The sequence below is a fragment of the Erinaceus europaeus genome, chromosome 12 (assembly GCF_950295315.1).
Source record: "Erinaceus europaeus chromosome 12, mEriEur2.1, whole genome shotgun sequence".
NCBI classification, from domain to species: Eukaryota; Metazoa; Chordata; class Mammalia; order Eulipotyphla; family Erinaceidae; genus Erinaceus; species Erinaceus europaeus.
Window position 1 is genome coordinate 41,146,180 of NC_080173.1, and position 13,538 is coordinate 41,159,717.

The 13,538-nt window shown below is 45.2% G+C and overlaps 1 protein-coding gene and 1 non-coding gene across 2 annotated transcripts in view; one reads left to right on the forward strand and one right to left on the reverse strand.

The window, feature by feature from the left end:
• The window catches only part of MPRIP (myosin phosphatase Rho interacting protein), a 130,736-nt gene that overhangs the window by 103,562 nt on the left and 13,636 nt on the right, over window positions 1-13,538 (reverse strand). The gene's annotated exons all lie outside the window — the stretch shown is intronic.
• Window positions 9,413-9,520, forward strand: LOC132542238 (U6 spliceosomal RNA). Its single transcript, XR_009553344.1, has one exon. It is a non-coding gene; the product is annotated as a U6 spliceosomal RNA (small nuclear RNA).

A 13,538-nucleotide genomic window follows, 5' to 3' on the forward strand; every position in this document is an offset into this window, starting at 1 on the left:
TGTTGTTATTGCTGTCATTGTTGTTGGATAGGCAGAGAGATATAGAGAGAGGAGGGGGGAAAAAGAGACGGGGAGAGAAAGACGGACACCTGCAGAACTGCTTAACTGCCTGTGAAGTGAACCCCCTGCAGGGGTATGTTAGCTTTTTAATAAAGCTATTATTACAAAAATTACCAAGGCATTTGCCAGGTTACGAAAAACCAAAATCATACAAGAGCTTCCTCCTCTTCTCCACAGACTCACAGTCCAAAGGAAAGGCGAACAAATATGTCTTTAGGCTTCAAAAAGTCCTGTGGCTTGGGAGAGACTTGGGGTCCTGATTTCAGTTTAAGGTTACTGCCCCCAGCCAGATTTTGAGACAAGGTCCCTAGCACCCTAGAGTGTCACCGACTGAACACACGCGAATCAGGAGTGTGGACAGGACCCTGGGCATGGGCACAGATGAAGTCAGGTGGGGAGGCAGGGATGAATGCACTTAGGGTTAGTGAGAAGCTGGGCTGACAGTGCAGAACAGACTGTGCTGCTCCCCTGCTGAAAATGCACCTGTTACCAAGAATGAAAGGCAGGCCAAGCGGAGCCCGGAGCCTGTCCCAAGCTGAAGTTGGGCCCCAGTGTACTCCACCCACCACACACTCTACTCAGCTCATCCTTGCTGGCCTGCTGTTGTTTCCACTCCTGCCCAGGGGCTCTGAGCCACACTGTCTTCATTTCTCTGCCTGGTGATCTCACCCGGCCCTCAAGAGCCTACTAAGATAACCCACCCTGAAAATTTCTAATCACTATTTGGCAGAACTTTAAGCAGTTGATACTCATACCAAGAATTTACAGACATTTTCCTATTATGCAATGGTGTGGCTATTACTATGGGGCGGGGGAGATAAAAAAAAAAAAGCAAGGGCAAGTGAGCTCAGCTCTGGTGATACCCTCCATCCAAGGCAGGTCTGAGAGGAAGTGAGGACACAGTTCCCACCTGTGCTGGCCCTGGGCCACCATGCTCTCTCTGACCTTCCTTCTTCTCAGAAAACCTGTGGTCCTGACATGGCCCCCAATTTCACCCTTCAGGCCCAGGTAGGCCTACCAAGGTATATTAGTTTTGTTTTCTGGGCAGGAAAAACAGGTATCTGTAATAGACACTAAGAACCAGAACTAAGCTATAAACACCCAAAGCATGGGTCTGAGTTCATTTCAAACATCATGCCAAGAATTAGGAGAGAAAGTTAAAATCAAGTGAATACAACTGGGCAGATGCCAAGACCAATGTGACAGACATGCCAGAATTAGCTACTATGATTAAAAAAGAAGCCGAGCAGGAGTCGGGCGGTAGCGCAGCAGGTTAAGTGCAGGTGGCGCAAAGTGCAAGGACCGGCGTAAGGATCCTGGTTCAAGCCCCCGGCTCCCTATCTGCAGGGGAGTCGCTTCACAAGTGGTGAAGCAGGTCTGCAGGTGTCTATCTTTCTCTCCCCTTCTCTGTCTTCCCCTCCTCTCTCTATTTCTCTGTCCTATCTAACAACGATGACAACAATAACTACAACAATAAAAAAAAAAAGGGCAACAAAAGGGAATAAATAAGTAAGAGAAGCCAAGCTCTGACAATTATGAATATGCTTGGGATAAATTTGTACACACACACACACACACACACACACACACACACACACACACACATCAGCACCATCACCATCACTAATGAAGTTTCCCCAAGAAGGTTCTCCCATGTAGAGGCCATTAGTTTGAACCCAGGTCCTCACAAGTGTGAGCTATCTCCTGACACCAAAATAGTCTCTAAATTTTTTTTAAAAGGGTTGGAAGATAACTGACCTAGTAAAGTGCATGCCTTATGTGAAAGGACCCAGGTTCCAAGCCCTGGCACCACATGGGAGCACCACTGACAACACCAAGGGTAATTTCACATATGGAGGCATGGTGCTCTGATGTCTCCTCTCTATCACTCTATCCAAAAACAAAAAGAACAAAAACAAAGTCATTCTGGGAATTTTTAGCCCTAGAGTGGTCAAAAAGAAAAAATAAATTGCTGGCAAGTGACTGAGAAAGTGACTGTATTTGCAAGCCTTGTGAGGCACCTGTTTGGTCCTTGGCTTTACTTATACCAGGACAGTGCTCTGTTCAGTCTCCTCCTGCCCCTCATAAAATACATAATTCTCAGCTCTTGCTATTGGTGATGTTCGGCACTGAAACTGGACCTTTCATATGGAAGTCCTATGTGGTACCTACTAAGCTATCTCCCCAGTCCAACAGTCTCCCCAAACCAAAAAAAAAAAAAAAAAAAGGAAGGAAGGAAGGAAAAAAGCATAGTGGAAGACTGGAATTGCAAACACGAGGCACTAAGTTTGATCCCTAGCCTCTATGTGCCAGAGTGATGCTCTGATCATTGCTCTCATTAAAACAGATGTATCAACATGAAGACTCCAAATTTCATCTGCTATATTCTTTAGGTTCCTGACTACTAAAGTATTGTTCTGCTTTATATCTTAATGCTTTTCAGTCACTAAGTTGCAGGTGACACCAACCTGAGTTCACTATGCAGACAACCTCACCAATGTGTCCTAGAACCCCACTTCCCCAGAACCCTATCCCACTAGGGAAACAGGCTAGGGGTGTGGATCGACCTCTCAATGCCCAGGTCTAGCAGAGAAACAGTGACAGAAGCCAGACCTTCCACCTTTTGCACCCTGTAAAGATTTCTGGTCCATACTCCCAGAGGGATAAAGAACAGGAAATTTTCCAGTGGAGGGAATGGGACTCCAGTGGTGGGAGTGGTATGGAATTATAGCACTCTTATTCCACAATCTTGTCAATTATTACTAAATTACTAATTAAAAAAATAATAAAGAAAGACTTAAACTGGGTATTTCACAGAGGAAAACACCTTTAGTTTTAGGAGCAATCGTTTATAATGCAGATAAAATATATGCATCTTTTAAAAAATGTTTAAAAGAAAAAGAGGGAAGAACCCACCTATGTAATTAGAAGATTTACCACTTATTAGCAGTAACCAAGGTGAGTGGTCTCCACAGAATGATAGACACACAGATGAATGGAACAGTATAAATTACCCAGAAACAAGTTCACATAAAAACGTTCAATGTTTGACAAAGGTACTAAAGCCATTGGGGATCCATATGTAAATAAATAAAACTCAATCTTGTACAAAAAATTAGTTTGAAATGGAATGCAGGGACTGGGGAGGTAGTTCTATAGTGGACACCTTCCTTGCCTGCATTAAATCCTGGGTTCAATCCCCAACACCACATGTGAATGGCAAAGGCAAAATGAGTGGAGCTCCATGGGAGATGGAACAGATTTACACATTCTATCTGCTCTCATAAAAAGATAAATTGGGCCACAGAGTGGCTCTACAGTGGAGCACATCTCTGAACCCTGAGCTCCATCTTTAGCACTACATAAAAACAGGTAAATAAATTTTGAAAGAAAACAGAATAGTCTTAAATTGTCAAATTTAACTTGATTAAAATGAAGAACTTCTGTTCTGTAAAAAGGCACTATTAAGAGGGTAGAAGGACAAAAATGTTTGCAAACTACATATCTAAGAAAAGACTAGAGTATATAGACTCCTCAAAACTCAATAATAAAGCCACAAGCAATTCACAGAAGATATTCAAATGGCAAATAAGCACATGAAAAGATACTCAACTTCATTATCTACTCAGGGAGTGCAGATTAAAATTATGAGCCCCTACCACACACTGGTCAGGATGATTGAAATAAAGCTTGGGACAACACCAAATGCTATAACGCTGTAAAGGAAAGTCTGCATTGCAGGAAGGGAGGTAAAAGGTAAACCTCTCTAGAAAACTTGCTCAATTCTTAGAAAACTAGATATGCACTGGGTTCATAGCAACACTAAGACCTTCATATTTAAGGCCTCAAAAGTTCTAGGTTCAAAGCCCAGCACTACCAGAGGCCAAAGGTGAACAGAGCAGAGCTGGGGGGAGGACACAGAGAATGAATGAATGAATGAATGAATGAATGAATGAATGAATGAATGAATGAAACAAACATGCAACCACATATGACCCAGAACCTGCACTCCTAGGGTAATTCAGAAAATTGAAAGCTGACATTTATACAGAAATTACACAGGTGTGATAATAGTTCCTTTCTGCAACAACCCAAACAGGAAACAACTTGATATCCTTCAACACATGGGTAGCAGAATACACTGGAGCACAGACACTTTGGACACTTGGCAAAAACACCACTGACACCTACAACCTGGACAGATGACTCCAGAAAAATGACAAGGTGAGAAAATGCTGCCTGTCATGATGCTCCACTATGGCATCTGGAGCTGTGGGGTCCACGGAATGGACAGGCCTGCATATCTCTTGCAGAGGGACCCTTGGGGTGAGGTGGGGTAGGGATAAGCCTGCATCTCTCCTGCCGTGACATCAGTTTCTTGACTGCAGATCTGAACTAGGAAGCTACAAGCTGCTACCACCTGGGGAAAGTGGGCACAGTTTCATGGGCCTGGTTTCTCACAACTGCATGAAAACTATGATCACCTCAAAGTAAGTTTACTTAAATAGTTACTTCCCAACTATTCCCTTGGGTGGGCAAGATAACATAATGGTCATGCAAGGAGATTTGTGCCTGAGGTTCCCAGTTAAATCCCCCCACATCAGCCAGAGCTAAGCAATAATCTGGGTGGGGGGGAGAGGAGAGACCAGTGTTATTTCCTAACACAACGGCCTGAACCAGGCCAGCTTGCCCAATCCCCACCACATTTTCCAGCAAGTTCTCTAGGAGACTACTGTAAACACCCCTCCTGGATCTGCCCCTTCCCCATCACCCTCCTCAGGAGTTGCCTCAGAAAGCACCCAGTCAACTCAGTCTGAGCAGGTGGATAACAAGCAGGGAAGGAGCTTTGTCCCTCAGCAAGTAGAGACTAGGGGCTTGAATCCAGGTCTTGTACATGGTAACTGTATGCTCTACCAGGTGTGCCACTGCCTAGCCCCATCTGATTTCTATTATGGCTTCTTTCATACTTTCTCTCATTTCACTGAAGTTTTCTTTAAAAAAAAAAAAAAAGACAACTATTTTCCATTATTGTTGCTGTTTTGTCATTGGGGTTATGGCCTGGCCATAACAAATCCACAGCTCTCAGTGCCCATCTTTTTTTTTTTTTAAATAAGACAGAGAAAAATTAAATTGAGGGGGCAGGATAGAGGGAGAAAGAAAAATACTTGCAGACCTGTCTCACCAGGTGTGGGGGGCTGTTGAATGTGTGTTGAAGTTTTCTTCCATAAAGCATTTCATTTTTGTTATCATCTTTAGATTCATGGTTTTGAAGTCATCTTTAAGAAGTCTATATGGATATGCAAAATGTGGGATTGTCTTCAGGCTGCTGTCTCAGTTCATCATTGCAGGTGATCTCCTCTGTCTCCCCAGATGAAGACCAGAGTCTGTGTTCAAGCAGGCATGGACTGTGGATGCACACTCATAAGTGCCAGAGACACTAGAGCAAAACTGTGTCAACCTGGTTCTTTTGAAGTTGCAGGTACTATGCAGACTGGCAAGGAATACACTCTGGCAGGTTGTGTGCTATAAACTGAGTGCTTCAACCCCAGCTCCATCCCCAGAGTCTACTACTATGAGACTGAATTCCCAAATGGTTATATCCACAAGGCTGGTCTCAGCAAGCTGCTGGTTTAGAGGAGGCTGCAAATGCCACCCCACCTCTACATGGGTTATAATCTTTATTCCCCATCCCTACTGTTGAAATGTTGCAGGCACAAACTTGTAATTGGCTTGGTATGCTGGAGTTTCATAGGCACCCTGTTCATCTATGGTTCCATAGGCACCCTGTTCATCTATGGTTCTCTCCTGAAGGTGACTTATTGTCATCCAGAGTTGCTCTTCACTCTTTTTTTTTTTTCTAAATTTTTAAATATTTATTTATTTTCCCCTTTGTTGCCCTTGTCTTTTTTTCTTTCTTTTTTTTTTTCCCCTCCAGGGTGCCTGCACCATGAATCCACCGCTCCTGGAAGTCATTCCCCCCCCTTTTTTTTTTGTTGCCCTAGTTGTTGCAGCCTCGTTGCGGTTATTATTGCCATTGTTGACGTTGCTTTGTTGTTGGATAGGACAGAGAGAAATGGAGAGAGGAGGGGAAGACAGAGAGAGAGGGGGAGAGAAAGATAGACACCTGCAGACCTGCTTCACCGCCTGTGAAGCGACTCCCCTGCAGGTGGGGAGTCGGGCGCTCGAACCGGGATCCCTATGCCGGTCCCTGCGCTTTGCGCCACGTGCGCCCAACCCACTGCGCCACCGCCAGACCCCCGCCCTTGTCTTTTTTCATTGCTGTTGTAGTTATTATTGTTGTTGTTATTGTTGGATAGGACAGAGAGAAATGGAGAGAGGAGGGGAAGACAGAGAGGGGGAGAGAAAGATAAGACACCTGCAAACCTGCTTCACCACTTGTGAAGCGACTCCCCTGCAGGTGGGGAGCCGGGGGCTTGAACTGGGATCCTTACGCCGGTCCTTGCGCTTTGCACCATGTGCACTTAACCCAGTGAGCTACAGCCCAACTCCCTGCTCTTCACTCTTGATGGATGTGTCTTGAGATGCTCTCCCAACCTGGAAGCTGAGAGTTTGACCCATGCTGTAGAAGCCTGTCTGAGATCCAAGCCCACTTCTCTGTAGGGTTACTTACGTATATTGTGGTTTGCTACTCTATAAGGGCAAAGGAAAACAGAGCCAGTAATCCAGCTTAGCTCTGACTCCCCTACGTTTTGTTTAGCCAGACACTGGAATTGTTTTCATCTTTTGGTGACTATAAGCATTCATGTACAAGCTTGGACACTATTTTTAAATAATCTCCTAAGAAAGGCAAAATAAAAAAACCACACCACTTAACAATGTGACATCTGCACAACTAGCTTCTAGCAGTCCAAAATGGAGAAAGGGTTAAAGGGGCTGGTGGAAGGAGGGGCAAAGAGTCTCCCTGACAGTGGGCTCGGTCCAGAGAGCTGCAGTTATACAACTGAGTTCCAGCCGAAAGCCTCTCATAGGAAACCTACCCAGGCCTTTCCACATATACTTCACAGGGGCAAGGACATGGACAGTTTTGAAAGGAAGGAGCTACAATTAGAGAAAATATTTCCCCCACCCCTTCCTTCTCTAACAGAGGCCATAGAAATTACAGTCATGGTCGGGGAGATAGCATAATGGTTATGTAAGCAACTTTCAAGCCTGAGGTTCTCAGGTCCCAAGTTCAATCCCCAGCATCACCATAAAAGCTGAGTAGTGCTCTGGTAAAATAAATAAAATATAATCATAGATGGGGAGACAGCTCAGAGATAGAGCATGGGGCTTGCATGGTTGAGGCCTCAGGTTCAATTTTTAAACCACATTTGCCAGTTCTAAGTACTGCTCTGTCTTCTCTCTCTCTCTCTCTCTCCCTCTCCCTCTCTCCCTCTTCTCTGTATATATATAGTCATAACAAAAACTGAAGATCACTCATGACATGAAAATTCCTGTCCAGTCACCAAGTCCAAGGGGTAGAGTAAGGCTGAGAAGCATTTCAACATCAAGAATAAGGGTCAGGCTGGGGAGATAGCACAATGGTTACTCAAAAGGTTTTCATGCTTGAGGCTCCAAAGTTCCAGGTTCAATACCCCACGCCACAAGCCAGAGCTGAGCACTGTTCTGGTAAAAATAAATAAATAAATAAATAAATAAATAAATAAATAATAAAATGAATAGGGGTCATTTTTCTAAGGTAGATTCTTAGGGCTGGTTCAAGCCTCTTAACAATCAATAAAATAAGAAACACTGATCAGATCAAATCAAAATTTCTTGGAGCCTTCAAAGATCTCTGATCCCTGCAATGCCCACATGTTGAAAAGACTCAGGGCTGACCACCACTTCTAGGACAAGGCATCTGAGCTGCTCCCTCTGCCCTGACTTTCAGCCCTGGGCCCAGCATATCCAGGGAGGGGGCTCTCCACCTTCCAATGCATGTGTCCAAACCTCAGCTTCAGCTCTGAGTGTGGGCTGGGTCTTGGGAATTACTAAACACCACTCAGGGAAAACATGAAGGCCTCAATTCCTGGCTGCAGAGGAAACTCAGCAGCAAGCCTCCAGGAGGACAGCCTGTGCCAAACTGTCAGCTTGCAGCTGCCTCTCACTCCCCACACCAGCACAGGCCATGCCCTGCTCCAGTCTCCAGCCCGCAGCATTCCAAGCATCCCTTTCTTCTGGGAGCTGATGAGCACAGTGGGGAAACACTAAGGCCCCAAAGCAACTTCCTCCACTGAGTCTCAGAATGAAGTCAGTGCAGACAGAAAAATGAAACCTGCCCCACACTTTTCCCAGCAAACCCCTCCCACAAGGCCTGTTTACCTGAGCTGGGAAAAGAGGAGCCAGCTCCGCATATGCCAGAGAGTATAGATCCTCCTATAGGACGGCCCTCCTGCCATACTTTGTCTACCCTTAGTCTGAGTCCCAACTGCCCAGATCTCCCTGGCCCAGCTATATCCATCCACTGTGACACATGTCCTGCTAACTTGCTATCAAGGTAGCCAGTGGCTTCAAAGTGTGGTTGTTCTTCAGATCCAGGGGCAGCTGCTGCAATCCAAAATTATTTTTATTTTATTTTTAACATAGACTTTCTTTTATAAATATTATTTTATTTATGTATTAATGAGAAAGATAAGAGGAGACAGAGAGAAAAAGAGATAGAGATAACCAGACGTCACTCTGGTACATGTGCTGCTGGGGATTGAACTTGGGACCTCGTGCTTGAGAGGCCAATGCTTTATCCACTGTGCCACCTCCTGGACCACCCAAAATTACTTTTATAAGAATACTAAGGCTGGTCCAGCAAGCTGGCTCAACTAGGAGGGGGCCTACTTTGCCATTCGAGTTATCCAGGCACACACCTGGCACCACTAGGGGACACTTCAATGTTATGGTGCCTTGCCTTCTCTTTCTCTATCTCTTTCTATCTAAAAATGTTGGCCTAGGGAACTGGGCAGTGGTGCACCTGGTTTAGCACACATGTTATTTTGCACAAGGATCCAGGTTCAAGCCCTGTTGCCCACCTACAGGGGGGGACACTTAATGAGCAGTGAAGCAGGCCTGCAGGTATCTACCTTTATCTCTCTATCTCCCCCACCCCTCTTAATTTCTCTGTCCTACCAAACAAAAAAAAAAAAATTAAAAGTTGGTCTGAAGCAGTGAAGCTCCAGTGATAACAAAATAATAAGTATAAAGTAATATTAAATAATAATAAATTATATATACTAAGACACTGGAGCCTTAGAGGTAGCCCACTGGGTAACCAAGCCTAAGACTACATGTGGACCTCCCCCCTTCTGCACTCCATATAATCTTTGGTTCATACTCCCAGAGGGATAACGAACAGAGAAACATGCTCACTTCAGCAGCACATATACTAAAAATTGGAACAATACAGAGAAAATTAGCATGGCCCCTGCGCAAAGATGACACACAAATTTGTAAAGCACTCCCTATTTTTGTAATGTAAAAAAAAAAAAAAATAGAGACACTTCCAATGGAACTACCCCTCTTATACTAGTCTTGTCAATCATTATTAAATCACTAGTAAAAAATTATTTTTTAAAAAAAAGGCTACATGTGGGTCTGTATTCAATTTCTGACACTACACTGGACCATCAGGACCATCACTAGAGGAATTCCAGAGGTGGTCAAGTGGTGGTTTGGTGTATGTGTATCCTCTCCTCTTTCTCTAAACACAGAATAAAAACGGGCCTAGGAAATATCTCAGAAGTGGCACACATGCAGGAGGCAGCTCAGCTGTGTCTTGCATACAAGAGGCCCTGGGTTCATTCCCCAGTACCTCATTAAAACAACAGGAACAATAATAAAATCTTTAAGTCATCATCTGCCTTTTTCACCCTCATTCTCCTACTGGTATAGTTTACCAGAGGCTTATGACATGTTATGACGTCCCAAATGCAGAACGCATGAGGAACCAGCTGTCCTTCATTATGTGTTGTTGTAGGGAGCAAATAACATGATTCTTCCCAGCAAAGTTTTGTTTTTGTAAAACTGCCAGAAAAGTAGCTCAGCTGGTAGAGTGCAGGGCTTGCAAACCTAGGGGCTCCTGTATTGCAGTGGTGCCACATGCACTGCAGTGGTGCTGTGGTATCTCTTTCTCATGAAATCAGTCTTTGAAAAAAACAGATATTTTTAGAACACAAATTTTATTTAGGTAAGCAAGTAACTAATTTTATTTATACTGAAGATTTTGTAACTTCCTTCAATTTCTTTTTAAAAAATTAATTATGGGGGGCTAGGCAGTAGCACAGAGGGCTAAGCACACATGGTATGAAGCAAAAGGACCAGCATAAGGGTCATGGTTCAAGCCCCCGGCTCCCCATCTGCAGGGGGTCACTTCATAAGCAGTGAAGTAGGTCTGCAGGTATCTATCTTTCTCTCCCCCTCTCTGTCTTCCCCATCTCTCTTGATTTCCTTCTGTCCTATCCAATAGCCATAACAACAACAACAACAACAAAAATAGAAAAATGACTGCCAAGAGCAGTGGATTCAAGGTATAAACACCAAGCCCTAGCAATAACCCGAAGGGGGGGGGATATATATATATGTATATGTTGGGGGGGGGCTAGGCAATGGCACACTTGGTCAAGTACACATAATACTAAGCACAAAGACCCGTGCAAGGATCTGGGTTTGAGCCCCTGGTTCCCTACCTGCAGGGGGGGGTTCACAAATAGGGAAGCAGGTGTCCATCTTTCTCTCTCCTCTATCTCCCATTCTCCCCTCAATTTCTCTCTGTCCTATCCAATAAAATGGGAAAAAAATGGCCATAGGAGCAGAGGATTCCTAGTGCCGGCACCAAGGCCCAGTGATAACCCTGGAGGCAGAAAAGGTAGAGTGAGGAGAAGGAGAGGGAGAGGGAGAAATAGAACATTGCTCAGTTCTGGTAAAAGGTGGTGCTGGGGATTGAACCTTCAATCTCTGGGGTCTCAGGAATGCAAGCTAATGCTCTAGCTATTTAGGCTCTCTTCCTAGCACTAGCTTTAACTTGTTTCTTTCTTCCTTCTTTTCTTCCTTCCTTCCTTCCTCCCTCTGTCCTTCTCTCTCTCTTTCTTTCTCTCTTTCTTTCTTTCTTGAAAGAAAGCACAGAGAGTATGCACATAGAGAGTATGCAAGAGACCACAGTACCACAACTTTTAATTTCTAATACAATAAATGCAATGAATATAACTACTGTAAATGAAAGCCTTCTGGGTGCCTCAAGAGCAAAGCTGTGAGTTCCAGGACTAACTGGTTTGAGACCCAGTGGCCTGACCAGCATCCTACCCTGCATGTCCTCAGGGCTATCCTGGCACAGCCCTGGATCCCCCTGCTTCTTCCCAAGTCACCTCACCCTAATCATATTTCCTTGCCTCTTCCCAAGTCACACACAACAAACCTTCAGGTCTGTGTCCTGGTTGGTATCTGGAGTCCTTGCCCTGCACAGTATTCAGTAGAGCACATCTCATGCCAGCCTGTCTCCCAGAGCTGTGTCCTATCCCCACTAGAAGTGACCCCCACGCCTGCACACAGACAGGCAGGGGTGCCATGTTTAGCCAGGAGACCCACTGCCTTGAAGGAGCCTACATGTCCACACTTGGTGCTTTGGCCAGTAAGAGATGCTGACAGAGCAGGTGAAGGCATCCCCTCCCTGAGCACCCCCAGAGGGCTGTGGAGACAGACAAACAGTGGCTTCCAGTGAAATGAGTATTGTTCTGCCATCTCCAGTGTAACTTTCACTGTCTTCAAGAGCAATGCCCCTACGTGCCAGGCTGGGCACAAGCCCTAGCTCTAGAACCCTTCCTGTTTCAATCCTGGTGGTGGGAGGAGGGGGGCAGTTCCGGAAGGGCAGGTGCTAACACTCTTTTCACTTAGACAATGGGTCATTCTTTAGACTGAGACTGCATTCACACTGCACATCTTTGTGCACATGAAATGCTTCCTTCAGTTTAAGCACAGGAAGGTTTGGGTTGAGTAGAAAGTAGTCCTCAGACTAGAGATGCCCAGAGCAGGGACAGAGCAGTGCTAGGGTGGACCTCCACTCAAGATGGGTGCCAGTTCTTTTCCCACCCTCTAGTATGTGGGTTCCATGTTCAGTTAAGGGCTCCACCTTCTACTGCTAAAGTAGTAAAATGTGAGGGGTGGGGAGACCTGTGCAGAGGTATAGCATACACATGACCATGTGCCAGGATCTAGTTATTACCAGTAAAGGAAAGCTTCACGAATAACAGCAATTCTGTGTAGTCCTCTCCCTCTCCCCCCTCCGATTTGAACAAAAATAGGTAAATAAATAAATTAATAGCCTACCAGAAGCAGTGGAGTCATATGGGCGCTAGGGCCTAGCCAAGTCCTGGCAGTAAAAAAGAAAAAGAAATGAAATCTGAAAACTGACCACTGAGTGGCAAATGGGACAGATAAGGTCTTTCCCTCTGCCCAAGCCAGGATCCTCTGGAGGCCCAATATCAGGAACCTGGAACCCCTCACCACTGGGTAGCACATCTCCACACCTTGTCCTCAACCCTCATGTCTACTCAGTCCCCACCCAACAATGTTGAAGCCCAACTTAGCTCCTGAGCAGCTCAGCTGGCCTTCAGGTTAGACAGGAAAGGAGAAATGATGCTGAAAGGGGCACCGCCCCCCTGCCACACCTCCTCCCACTGTACACTGTGCTTACAACACCCAGGGCTGCCCTAGACCCCTGCGCCATTCTGGATTCCTCCAGGAGAGAAGCACTGTACAGCACTGTAGAGCTGCCCAAGTGTTCCTGCTCCAGCACCAGCTCCATGGTTCCTCCCACATCTGCCTGACACACTGACTCAAAACACAGCTCCAGCAGAATCTCTACAAGAGTTAGCAATTTCTTACTAGTCTTCAGCCAGAAGAATCTAAATTCTCCAACAACACTCGTACAGGAATGTCTCCTGAAACATGATTCACAATAGCCAAAAAGTGAAAATGGCCAACAGCAGGTGCAGAAATAAACAAAAGGTGACATTTTTTGCTGGCTTTTTAAAGGAGCCCAGGAATAAGCCCAGGACCCAAGCATAGGCAAGACTACTAGGTGGCCTTGCAAGTCCTTTTCGTTTTATATTCTTATAACCATAGATAGGGGTCAGGCAGAAAGCTCTACATGTTAGAGCACAGGGTTTTGCATGCCTGAGGCCCATGGGTGCCAAGTTTTATCCCCAGCACCACCATAAACTAAAGCTGAGCAGTGCTCTGGCCAATCTCATAAAAATAAATATTTTAAAATTTTACTTTATGAGATAGATGCAGGGAAAAAAAGAAGTAGTTGGGGGGAGGGGTAGAAGGGATAAGTAGATAGATAAATGCCAGGCAGTACTGTACCACATGTGGTGCCAGGGATTAACCTGTGACCACATGATCAGATGTTCAAAGCTCTACCACTATACCACCTCCCAGGCCACACATGAACCTTTAAAAAATAAGAGAGGGAGAGACAGACAGGGAAAAGA